The sequence below is a fragment of the Galeopterus variegatus genome, unplaced genomic scaffold, assembly GCF_000696425.1.
Source record: "Galeopterus variegatus unplaced genomic scaffold, G_variegatus-3.0.2 Scaffold1213, whole genome shotgun sequence".
NCBI lineage: Eukaryota > Metazoa > Chordata > Mammalia > Dermoptera > Cynocephalidae > Galeopterus > Galeopterus variegatus.
Window position 1 is genome coordinate 122,507 of NW_007727324.1, and position 12,993 is coordinate 135,499.

Sequence of the window (12,993 nt, forward strand, 5' to 3'; positions counted from 1 at the left end):
AATCACAAGGAAAACTAGAAAATATTTTGAACTAAAAGATAATAAAATACAACATTTTAAAACTTGTGGGATGTAGCTAAAGCAGTGCTTAGGAAGAAATTTTAGCTTTATAGTAAATAATATATTAAAACAGAATAAAGTCTAAAACTAAAGACCTAAGACTTTGCCTTAAGAACCTACAAAAAGAAAGCAACAAACCCAAAGTAACTAGAAGAAAAAAAAATTAACAAAGCTAAAATTAAATCTTTGAAAAGTTAACAAAATTGATAGATCCTTGGATAGACCAATCAAAAAAAGGAGAGAAAACACAAATTACCAGTATCAGAAATGAGAAAGGAGTTTAGCATTTAAAAATCAATGTTATTAACATTAAAGAGTAAAGGAGGAAAATCATATAGTCTTTTCAATAGATGAAAAAATATTGAACAGGAGGATCTAAGCCATTATAAAGGAAGGAAAAGAAAAAAAGGCATAAAGTTCAGAATGGAAAAAGTAAATGTAAGACTATATGTATAGCTGACATGAGTGTTTACATAGAAATTTCTAAGGTAAATACAAAACAACTATTTAAACTACTAAGCAAATTTAGCAAAGTCACAGGATACAATATTAATATACAAAAGTGAATTGCATTTTTATGTATGAGCAGCAAAGAATTGTACAATTAAATTTAAAAAAAAATTTCACTTATAATAGTGTCAAAAGCAAAATACTTAGGAATAAATTTAGCAAAAGGCATGCAAAACCTTTATACTAAACCAATAAAATATTGCTGAGAGGAGTAAAAGTTGTAAATAAAAGGAAAGATATACCATGTTAATGGATTGAAAGACTCGGTGTTGTTAAGATGGCAATTATTAACAAATTGATTTATAGATTCAGTACAATCCTAATCATAATCCTTAGTCAAAACTCACAAGATGATTCTAAAATTTCTGTAGAAATGCTAGAACCTAGAATATTCAAAGAAGTCTTAAGAAAAAAGAAATCAAAGTTGGAGGACTTCCACTACTTGACTTTAATACTTACCCTAAAGCTATGGTAATCAAGGCAGGGTAGTACTGGCATATGAATCAACAAACAGATAAAATACTAAAATAGGCAAAACTAATCTACGGTTAAAAACATCTGAAGATTTGTTATCTTTAAGGATATTGAGGCAGGAGTTTGCTGGGAAGGGACATGAGGAAACTTTCCAGAGTGATGATTACGTTCTATATCTTGAAGAGAGTTTGGATGGCACAGGTGTATGCATTTAGATTAATTCCTGTATGATACACTTAAGATCTGTGCATTGCACTGTAAACAAATTTTATCTGAAAAGAAATAAACAAATTATAAATAAATATTGAGCTCTGATTAGTAATATTGAAGTTTTTAGGGAAAATGTATTAATATCTCCAACTCACTTTGAAAGGGAATGATAAAAACAATTAGATGAGTTGTTGGATGGATAGAGGAATGGGTAGAGAATCATTATGTGATAAATCAAATACAGTAAAATGTTAATTGAACAAGCTAAGTGGTACACTTAGTGTTTACAGTGTTCACTGTAAAATTCTTTCAACTTTTCTCTAAGTTTGTTAAGAATGTTGAGAACAAAAGATAATTGGCAGATTGTCTATCAGATGGAGTCCTGGCCCTGGGAAAAGACACTAGAATCTAGCTGATATATAGGGGAAAGGATAGGCAAAGGAGGCTCCTGGGTCCAGAAATTGGCCTTCTTTGCTCCATTCCAACTTGGGCAATGAACCTGGGGGCTGAAACAAAGCAAAGGACCAAGTTCCTCTTTCAATGCCCAAGACCAACTAGCTCCTTCTTTTGCCAACTGCTTTGCTGATAAGATGATCACTTTGAGCATTCTCAGCAGATCTATTTTATAAACCTGGAATGGAAAAGGGGCTGCCTGACATCACTCAATCTCTATCTATTGAGCACCTACTGTATGCTATTCTCTGTGCTAGGCTTTGAGGATACTATGATGAACCAAATAAAACTGACTCCTGTTTTCATTGATCTCACCATTGATGAAACTCTGCTTTTCTTCTATTTCTACCATTGTTTACACAGTACTAACAAAAGACTTGCAAGTTCCTTTTGTAAATCATTTTGACATTTCTTAAATCTCCAAGTTCAAAACCCCTTTCTGATGTTGGATCTGAATACCTCTATCTAAACAGAAAGAGATTTTTTCTTGTTTTATCTTCTCTGGAGTGAAACTTGAGACAAGATCTCAGAGCCTCAAAATAGCTCAGCAAGAAATTGGATACATGCCTAGTGACCCAGAGTCATTTTGCACTCTCCTGAAGAAGAGGTGTGGGAGAGAGGGCAGTCTGCTGCTAGGCTCAACACTCTGCCCTACTTCCAACAGAGGTCATACCCGTTACCATTCCTCACCCTGGCACACCAGAAAGAAATCTTGTCCAAAGTTTAGATCAAGGACTTGGCATCAGGAGGTGGTGCCTGGCCCACTGTGTAGCTAGAGATGACCTTGTATCCCATGTTACAAATTCAGTTGCTTCAGCGTCACCTTTAACATACGAGGGTACTTCAAAAAGTTTGTGGAAAAATAGAATTAAAAGATAATATGAATCTTTTCACAAACTTTTTGAAGTACCTTCATACAAAAAAGAAAATTCCTTACTTAAATGTCTCTTCCTAAATCTTTTTGGTAGAATGGCAGCATGTTTGGAGCTGATATATTAATATCACAAATGACCCAAAATTGGGTGAGTAGTATTCAACAAAAAAGAAAATAAAACTCGGTTGCCTTCATTAGAAAAGCTGTCAAACTTTCTTTCTTACAGTGACTCATCTCCTTTGCTTAACTGAATACTTTTTCCTCCACAAAGTCCAGACTGTGGCACCTATTTGTCACCTTTGTATGCTTTCAAATCCACCAGCTCTGAAAACATTTTAGCTAGGTAATCATTTCCAGCTTCTTATTGCCCCTCCTCCTGACTGAAATATCTTTGCTGCTTCTCTCTCCCCCCATCTCCCAAGCATGTTTACCTCGTAGGACTCTAAATATCGGTTTTCCTTCCCTACAGTGCTGTTTTTCAGGGAGTTGGGTTCTTGGAAGATAACGATATGACTCAAGGAAATAAGAGCATGGCTTTCCTCTCCCTGGTGCTGGATAAGGTGATTGGTGCTTTAGGACTTTCTGAAGCTCTTTGAAAACGACAGGGCTAGTCAGATTCCAGCAGTTTACCTTCCGAAGGCTGAGCGTGTCTGGGCAACGGCTGTGCAATTTGGATGGAGTCAGCACTGATGAAGCAGAGTTGGCTCAGCCAGAGAGCACTTGTTGCTCTTTTTAAACTCCACAGCACCAGGGATGAAGTCACCTTTCTTCTTTTAAAACTGAACAGATTTGCCCTGTGAGCCCCTGTCACTTTTTTTGAACTTAGTGTTTTTTTCCACTACCAGTCACCAAGACCTTCTCTCAGGTAAGGAAACTCTTTTTTAGCGGGTTTCCATCCAGGGAAGCTTGATTTGAGGGGGAGTTTGGAGGGCATTTGTGGATAGAGTTGGATGGAGTTAGATCAAGATGTACTCGACTGGGTGGGAAGGATGGCTGGTTTCATGACAGCTGGTCCCCACCTAGTGGAGTGGCAGACCCTGGCTGGGTGAACTCAGCTCCAAGATACAGTGGTGGGATGTCACAGTGGGCATGGAAATCTAAGCCGGGCTTGGTTTGGGGTGCTTATTCTAATAGTTGCATAACAAGCACATTGGTGAATCAGCTACAAGTGGTCTCCTTTGGGCTGAGAACACCTATATCCACTTTGACTTTTTAATGACTGGCTTTGTGTTTGGGTAGACCCTTATACAGTCTCACCATAACAGTTGATGTGCAAAAAAGCAGCAGCTCTCTGGAGAGCCTTGATTTGCTCTTTAGCCGACTTGAATGCTTCCCTTCTTCCTCGGCAGTGTAGCAGGAAACAAAAGGGCCCAGGATCCCTGTTCTAACATGCAGGTACCTTGTATAAACAGTGGCTGTGCTGCCGTGTGGGGGGCAGAAGTATGCAAGCACATTTTAGTGCCTGTCCATACGAGTTCTTCCAAGAATTTCTTCCTCGGCAGTGTAGCAGGAAACAAAAGGGCCCAGGATCCCTGTTCTAACATGCAGGTACCTTGTATAAACAGTGGCTGTGCTGCTGTGTGGGGGGCAGAAGTATGCAAGCACATTTTAGTGCCTGTCCATACGAGTTCTTCCAAGAAAAGGAACATGCATGGTTTGTTTGGTTTTTCTTTTTGTCCGGGCAGACCCTATGATCCTAAAGACCAGTGAAATCTCCCTGCAACACTTTCTATGAGTTGTATGAGTCACTGTCACTGATCGAATCATACAGCTCTTATTAGCTTTGGAAGGCTCAATAAAGACATCTTGGTTATGACAGAGGTTCCTACAAGATGAGAGATTGTTTTTGGAGAGAGAGGTGAACCACTGTCAAGTGAAAACATTGAGAACTGCAGAGCCCTTTATTTCTTAACACAGAACTCTGCTGCATAGAGTATTTGGTGCAGTCCTCTATAGTCTATGAAAGGAGCAAAGACTCTCATTTAGATAAGAGATGTTCGTTTTATTTTAAGTGCAATAGTATACTGGCTGCCACTGACCGGCTATACAATCATCTCAAACTTACCATGTCCAGAATTCACCTGAAATTTGCTCCCCCTTCTGTGTTCCCTGAGCTCAGTGAAAAGTAGCTGGTAGTCCTTGATAGATTTCTGGATTGCACCTTTGACCTCTTCTGCTTCCTCACATTTCTGCATCTTGTTGGGCAACACATCAGCAGATTCGACCTTCATCTTGTCTCTCAAATCCATCCAGTTCTCCCTGCCTGTATGGATATTATCCTAGTTTAAGCCCTTATCATCTTCGGCCAGGGATACTGAAACCTCCCATCTGTGGTTCCTCTCTCCAGTCTTACCTTCCCATTAGCAACCAGAGCGATGGTTCTAAATTGATTGATCAGCATCTGCACAATCCAATCACCAGTGTGTTGTTTCTGTCTTCTTGATATTCCTCCATGTTTTTCACCTCTCTCCATGCCACCACTACAGTACTACCTTGGTCTACCCACCAACACCCTTTGCCTGAGTTACTGCAATAGCCCATTAGCTGATCTCCATGCTACTAGGCTCACTCCCTCCTAGTATAAGATGCCTTAAGCTTCTTGTCTTCCCAGTTTTTAAAGGATATTTTTACCAGAGCAGAACTTGAAATACATATTGCTCTATCTGGGGTTCAGAAGCTTTAGTGTTTTTATGACTCTTGTAGATACTTCAGGGAGTGAGGCCAGGAGAATGGGGGAGGATGGTGGATGTAGATTGCAGAGGGAAAAAAGCCTGAAGAGCATAAAGCTCAGATCTTGGAACCAGGAAGGTCTTCATTTGAATCCTAGCTCCTCCACCTTCTTGAGTCTCACGTTCCTCAACTGAAATGGAAATAATAATAACTACTTTACTAAGTGAGTAGAAGAGTTAAATGAGAATATTTATAGAAGTCTCTGAAACATAGCAATTAAGAATTTTTAGTTCCTTTCTCTCTTTCCCTTTAAGGCTTATAATCTCTAACCATCACATATACCCTGTAAGTATTTGGCTGTGTACCCGCTTGCGCATGCGTATGTGTCTATAATTATCTGAAACATAAGTTTTTATTTCTTTGGCATTAATGCCCAAGAGTGCAATATCTCAGTCTTATGGTAAGTTCATTTTAGTTTTAAAAGAAACTACCAAACGACTTTCTAGAGCAGCTGTAACATTTTATATTACCACCACCAACAAACATATGAATAATGGAGTTGCTCTGCATCCTTGCTAGCATTTGGTGTTATCACCTTTTTTAAAAAGTTTGTTTATTAATATTATATTTTTACATTATATGAATTGGTTTTCATGCTTGTCAAAAATCAATTGGACATAATTGTTTGATTCTATCTCTGAGTTCTCCATTTTCATATGCTGATGTGTCTGTCCCTCTGACAATACTTCACTGTCTTGATTACTATATAATAAGTGACATAGTAGTTATATAATAAGCCATATAGCTAGTAGAGTTATTTCTCCTACTTTAGTGCTCTTTTTCAAAGTTGTTTTGGCTATCTTTGGGCCTTTTGCTTTCCACATAAATTTTAGAATAAGCTTGTCTATGTTGACAAAAACCTTGCTGGGATTTTGGTAAGAATCCTGTTAAACATGTAATTTGAGGAGAATTGACTTCTTTACTACGTTGAATCTTCCAATTCTTGTACATGGAAAATTTCTGCAATTATTATTATTATTGTCCTTTTTGAGACCGGCCGCACTATGCTCAGCCAGTGAGCGCACCAGCCATCCCTATATAGGATCCGAACCTGCAGTGGGAGCACTGCAGTGCTCCCAGCGCCGCACTCTCCCGAGTGCGCCACGGGCTCGGCCCAAAACTTCTGCAATTATTTAGGGCTTCTATGGTTTCTTTCATTAGCATTTTGTAATTATTATTATTGTCCTTTTTGAGACCAGCCGCACTATGCTCAGCCAGTGAGCGCACCAGCCATCCCTATATAGGATCCGAACCTGCAGTGGGAGCACTGCAGCGCTCCCAGCGCCGCACTCTCCCGAGTGCGCCACGGGCTTGGCCCAAAACTTCTGCAATTATTTAGGGCTTCTATGGTTTCTTTCATTAGCATTTTGTAATTTTCAGCATATAGATTCTGCATATATTTTGTTAAATCTATACTTAAGTAGTTCATTTTCTTTGGAGCAAGTGAAAATGGTATTGCATTGTTAAATTTCAGTTTCCACATGTACATCACTAACTTATAGAAATGCAGTTAACTTTTGTGTTAATATTAAATCTTGCAATTGTGTTGAACTCATTTATTAGTTCCAAGAGGTAGTTTTTTGGTTTGGGGTGTTTTTTTGTTTTTGTTTTTTGGGGGTTTTTTTGGTAGATTTCTTGGAATTTTCTTTTTTTTTTTTTTCCTTTTTGTCTCTTTTTTCGTGTCCGGCAACGGATCGCAACCCTCAGTGTCGCGCCCGCACCAGACCGGGACCGGCAACGGGATCGCAACCCTCGGTGTTGCACCTGCACCTCGCTCAGCCAGTGAGCGGGAACTGGTCTGTATGTGGGATCCGAACCCTCGGCGGGAGCGCCGCCAGCACTCCCAAACGGCGCACTGTAGCAGTGCGCCACCGGGCCGGCCCAAGATTTCTTGGAATTTTCTACCTAGAATATCATAGCATCTGGAAATAGAGAGTTTTTTTTTCTCTTTCCATTCTGTATGACTGTTATTTCTTTTTCTTGTGTTATTGTGCTGGCTGGAACCTGAGTACTATGTTAAGTAAGAGTGGTCAGAGCAGACATCCTTGCCTTGTTCCCAATCTTAGAGGAAAAGCATTCAGTCTTTCACTATTAAATATGATCTTAGCTGTAAATTTTTATAGATGCTTTTGATCAAGTTGAGGAAGTTTCCCTCTATTTTTAGTTTGCTGAGAGTTTTTATTTTGAATGAGTGTTGGATTTTGTTAAATGCTTTTTCTGCATCAACTGATATGATCATATGATTTTTCATCTTTAGTCTGTTGATATGGTTATTACACTGAATGATTTTCAAATATTGAACTGCTTTGCATATCTGGAATAAATCACACTTGGTCGTGGCATGGTATTCTTTTTTATACATTGTTTGATTCAATCTACTGATACTTTGTTAAAGATTTTTGCATCTCAGTTCATGAGAATTGTTGATTTGTTGTTTTCCTTCTTTGTACTATCTTTGTCTGGTTTTATACTAGGGTAATACTGGCCTTATAAAATGAGTTAGGAAGTAATTCCTTCTTATTTACTTTTTGATGATGTTGTGTTAATTTTTGAATGCTTGGTAAAATTCTCCAGTGAAATCATTTGAACCAGGAAATTTCATTTTGGGGAGCTTTTAATTATAAGTTCAACTTCTTTAATAGTAGAACTATTCAGATTATCTATTTCATCTTGGCTGAGTTTTCATTGAGGTTTTTGAAGACTTAGTTCCTGTCTCAAAAAGTTAGTGGAAAAATAGAATTAAAAGATAATATAAATTTTCCCATGGACTTTTTGAAGTACTGTTATAAATTCCACATTAATAAAAACACATGTTAAATATTAATTGATAAAAATAATTTTAAGTTGATAAATTACTTAATAATATTGAAGTAGGAAAGACCTTTTTAAGCATGGCACAAACCTAAAAGCTGTACAGAGAAAGACTGATACATTCAATTACATAAAATGTTAATAAAGCACATGTGATTAAAATAGTATAAATAAAATCAAAATACAAACGACAAAAAGAAAAACTTACTAGCAACATTATAACAGAGCAAAACATATTTTTTAAAAAATTAAATATTACATTCAATAAGAAAAAATTAAGTAAACATGGGCAAAATACAAGGGAAGATAAACTCACAATTTTAAAAGCTCAAATTAAAACAGTAAAAACTTTCCTCTTCTTATTACTTTAAACATTACAAAATTAATAAATACACATTGTAAAAAAGGTAAAAAATATATAAAGCACATAGTGTTAGAAAGTTTCCTGCAAGGCTTTATATTCCTGACCTTGAAATCTCACTCCTTTCCTAGCAGTATCTCTATTGAAAGTTTGCTATTCCTTTGATTTTATTGATGTGGTGTGTCACATTTATTGATTTGAGAATGTCGAACCAACTTTGCATCCCTGGGATGAATCTCACTTGATCGTGGTGGATACTTTTGTGTAAGTGCTGCTGAATTCTGTTAGCTAGTATTTTATTGAGGATTTTTGCATCTATATTCACCAAAGATATTCACCTATAGTTTTCTGTTTTTGTTGTATTTTTGTCTGGTTTTGGTGTCCGGGTGATGTTTGCCTCATAGAATGAGTTTGGGAGAATGGCCTCTGTTTCAATCTTTTGGAATAATTTGTAGAGAATTGGTATCAATTCCTCTTTGAAGGTTTGATAGAATTCTGCCGTGAATCTGTCTGGTCCTGGGCTTTTCTTTGTTGGGAGACTTCTGATAACAGCTTCAATCTCTTTTATTGTTATTGGTCTGTTCAGATTTTCTATGTCTTCTTGGCTCAGTTTTGGTAGTTTGTATGTGTCCAGAAATTTATCCATTTCCTCCAGATTTTTAAATTTGTTGGCATATAGTTGTTTATAATAGTCTCTAATGATTCCTTGTATTTCTGAGGTATCAGTTTTAATATCACCTTTTCACTTCTAATTTTTGTTATTTGGGTCTTCTGTCTTCTTTTTTTGGTTAGCCTTGCTAAGGGTTTGTCAATTTTATTTATCTTTTCAAAAAACCAACTTTTTGTTTCATTGATCTTTTGTATTGTTTTTTGGGTTTCTATTTTATTTAGTTTTGCTCCAATCTTAATTATTTCTTTCCATCTACTAACTGTTTCTTTTCCATCTAGTTCTTTAAAGTAAAGTGTTAGGTTGTTTACTTGCTGTCTGTCCATTCTTCTGAAGTAAGCATTTAATGTGATAAATTTTCGCCTTAGTACTGCTTTTGCAGTATCCCACAGGTTTTGGTATGATGTGTCATTATTTTCATTAGTTTCAAGAAATTTTTTGATTTCCTGTTTAATTTCTTCTTAGACCTGTATGTCATTAAGTAGAATGTTGTTTAATTTCCATGTGTTTGTATAAATTCCAGAGTTTCATTTGTTATTGATTTCTAATTTCAATCCATTGTGATTGCAAAAATACATGGAATAATTCCAATTTTTAAAAATTTGTTGAGACTTGATTTGTGACCTAACATGTGGTCTATCCTGAAGAATGGTCCACGTGCTGGTGAGAAGAATGAATATTCTGAGGTTGTTGGGTGGAATGGTCTGTAGATATCTGCCAAGTTCAATTGGTCTAAAGTGTTGTTTAGATCTTGTGTTTCTCTATTGATTTTTTGCCTAGATGATCTGTCCAATGTTGAGAGTGGGATGTTCAGGTACTCCACTATTATGGTATTAGTGTCTATCTCATTCTTTAAAATCAAAGAAAAAAACCATATGATTATCTCTATAGACGCTGAAAAAGCAATTGATGAAATTCAGCATTTGTTAATGATAAAGACTAAGTACTAGTCAGAGCAATCAGAGAAGAGAAGGAAATAAAGGGCATGCAGACTGGAAAAGATGAAGTTAAACTGTCCCTGTTTGAGGATGAGATGCTCCTATATATTGAACAGCCTAAAGCCTCTACCAACAAAACTCTTAGAGTTGATAAATGATTTTAGCAAAGTTGCAGTATATAAAATCAACCCACAGAAACCAGTAGCATTTCTAAACTTCAACAGTGAACATGCAGAAAAAGAAATCAAGAAATCTAGCCCATTTACAATAGCCTCCCCCAAAATAAAATACTTAGGAATAAAGTTAACCAAGGATGTGAAAAATCTCTATGAAGAGAACTACAAACCACTGTTGAGAAAAATTAAAGAGGACACAAGAAGATGGAAAGATATCCCATGCTCTTGGATTGGAAGAATTAACATTGTGAAAATGTCCACATTACCCAAAGTGATCTACAGATTCAACACAATCCCCATCAAAATTCCAATGACATTTTTCTCAGAAATGGAAAAAACTATCCAGACATCTATATGGAATAACAAAAGACCATGTATAGCCAAAGCAATGCTGAGCGAAAAATAAATAAATGAATAAAGCTGGAGGCATAACACTACTAGACTTTAAACTATACTACAAACCTATAATAACCAAAACTGTATGGCACTGGCATAAAAACAGACACACTGATCAATGGAATAGATTAGAGAACCCAGAAATCAACCCATACACCTCACACTGGGGAAGAGACTGCCTCTTCAGCAAACGGTGCTAGGAAAACTGGATATTCATATGTAGGAGAATGAAACTAGACCTATATCTCTCACCATATACCAAAATAAACTCAAAATGGATTAAAGAATTAAATATACATCCTGAAACAATAAAACTCCTTAAAGAAAACATAGGGGAAACACTTCCCCCCGCAGGAGTGGGTACAGACTTCATGAATATGACCCCAAAAGCACAGACAACCAAAGGAAAAATAAACAAATGGAAATATATTAAACTAAAAAGCTTCTGCACAGCAACAGAAACAATCAAGAGAATGAAAAGACAACCAACAGAGTGGGAGAAAACATTTGCAAAGTGTATATCTGACAAAGGATTAATATCTAGAATATACAAGGAACTCAACTTAACAGCAAAAAAACAAATAACCCAATTAAAAAATGGGCAAAGGAGCTGAATGAGCATTTCTCAAAGAAAGATATATGAATGGCCAACAGACACATGAAAAATGCTCAACATCACTCAGCATTTGGGAAATGCAAATCAAAACCACTTTGAGATACCATCTCACTCCAGTTAGGATGGCTAATATCCAAACAACTGAGAATGATACATGCTAGCGAGGTTGCAGAGAAAAAGGGACTCTCATACACCATTGGTGGGACTGCAAAATGGTGCAGCCTTATTGGAAAATGATATGGAGGTTCCTCAAACAATTACAGATAGATCTGCCATATGACCCAGCTATTCCATTGCTGGGACTAGACCCAGAAGAATGGAAATCATCATGCCGAAGGGATACCTGTACTCCCACGTTTATTGCAGCACTATTTTCAATAGCCAAGTGTTGGAACCAGCCCAAATGTCCATCATCAGATGAGTGGATAAGGAAACTGTGGTATATGTATACGTAATGGAATACTACTCTGCTATAAAAAGAATGAAATACTACCATTCAGAGCAACATGGATAGACTTAGAGAAAATTAAATTAAGTGAAACAAGTCAGGCACAGAAAGAGAAATACCACATGTTCTCACGTATTTGTGGGAGCTGAAAACAAGTAAATAAGTATACAAACAAATAAATGGTAGGGGTGGGAAGTAGACAGAACAATCACAACAATTCCTTGAACTTGTTAAGACAAGTGAGCAGGTATGATGTAGTTGATGGGGAGGGGAGAAAAAGGGGAGAAAGAGGAACAGGTAAAGGGACACAAAAATCAATTACAATGTATATTGAGAAGTTGAAAAATAAATAAATAAATATTACTTCTAGCCCCTTCTATATGTGATTATAAGTGTGTGTGTGTCTCTTTTACACAAATCGGATCCTATTTATAAATTATTTTGCATCTGGCTTTTCACAAGTAACATGTGATATCAGTTTTTATAGAGTCACTGTACTTGTTCTAATTGCTGTATGGGGTTTACAATATAATTATACATTATTTTATTTAACCATTTATTGAGGGGCATTCAAATGTTTCCTTTTTTGTCATCACAGAGAATCCTGCATTATATATATCTTTGTGCTCACTTGTAATTGCATTTTGTAGGACAGATACTTAGAAATGAAATTACTGGATCAAAGGACATATAAACTTGTATATTAGACGTTATACCAAATTGCCTTTTTTTTTTTTTTTTTGGTGGCTGGCAGGTGCAGGTATCCGAACTCTTGACCTGTGCTCTAACCAATTGAGCTAAACCACAGCCCTCTAAATTGCCATTTAAAAAATTCTTTATCAATATATTCTTCTACCAAAGTTGTACCTGTTTCTTCAAATTGTCATCATCTCCTCTTTTAAAATATTTTGCCAGTGTGATGAGTGGGAAAAAAAGTCAGCATTGTTTTAATTTACATTCTTTGAGAATTGAGATTGAACATCTTTTTGTATGTTTATAGTTCAGGTTTGTTTATCTCTTAATTAACAGTTCATAGTCTTGTTTATCTTTCTTTGATTTTCAGTTTCTTATTGATACACAGAAACACTTTTATAGTATGGATATTAATCTTTTTTCTATACATTAGAAATATTGTCTTCCATTCTCTCAAATTTATTTTACTTTTCTTTATTCTGTCTTTCTTTTTAGAGAAGTTTTAAGCTTGATATAGTACAACCTGTCCATCCTTTATTTTCACTTACAGATTTCATGTCTTATTTAGTAAAATCT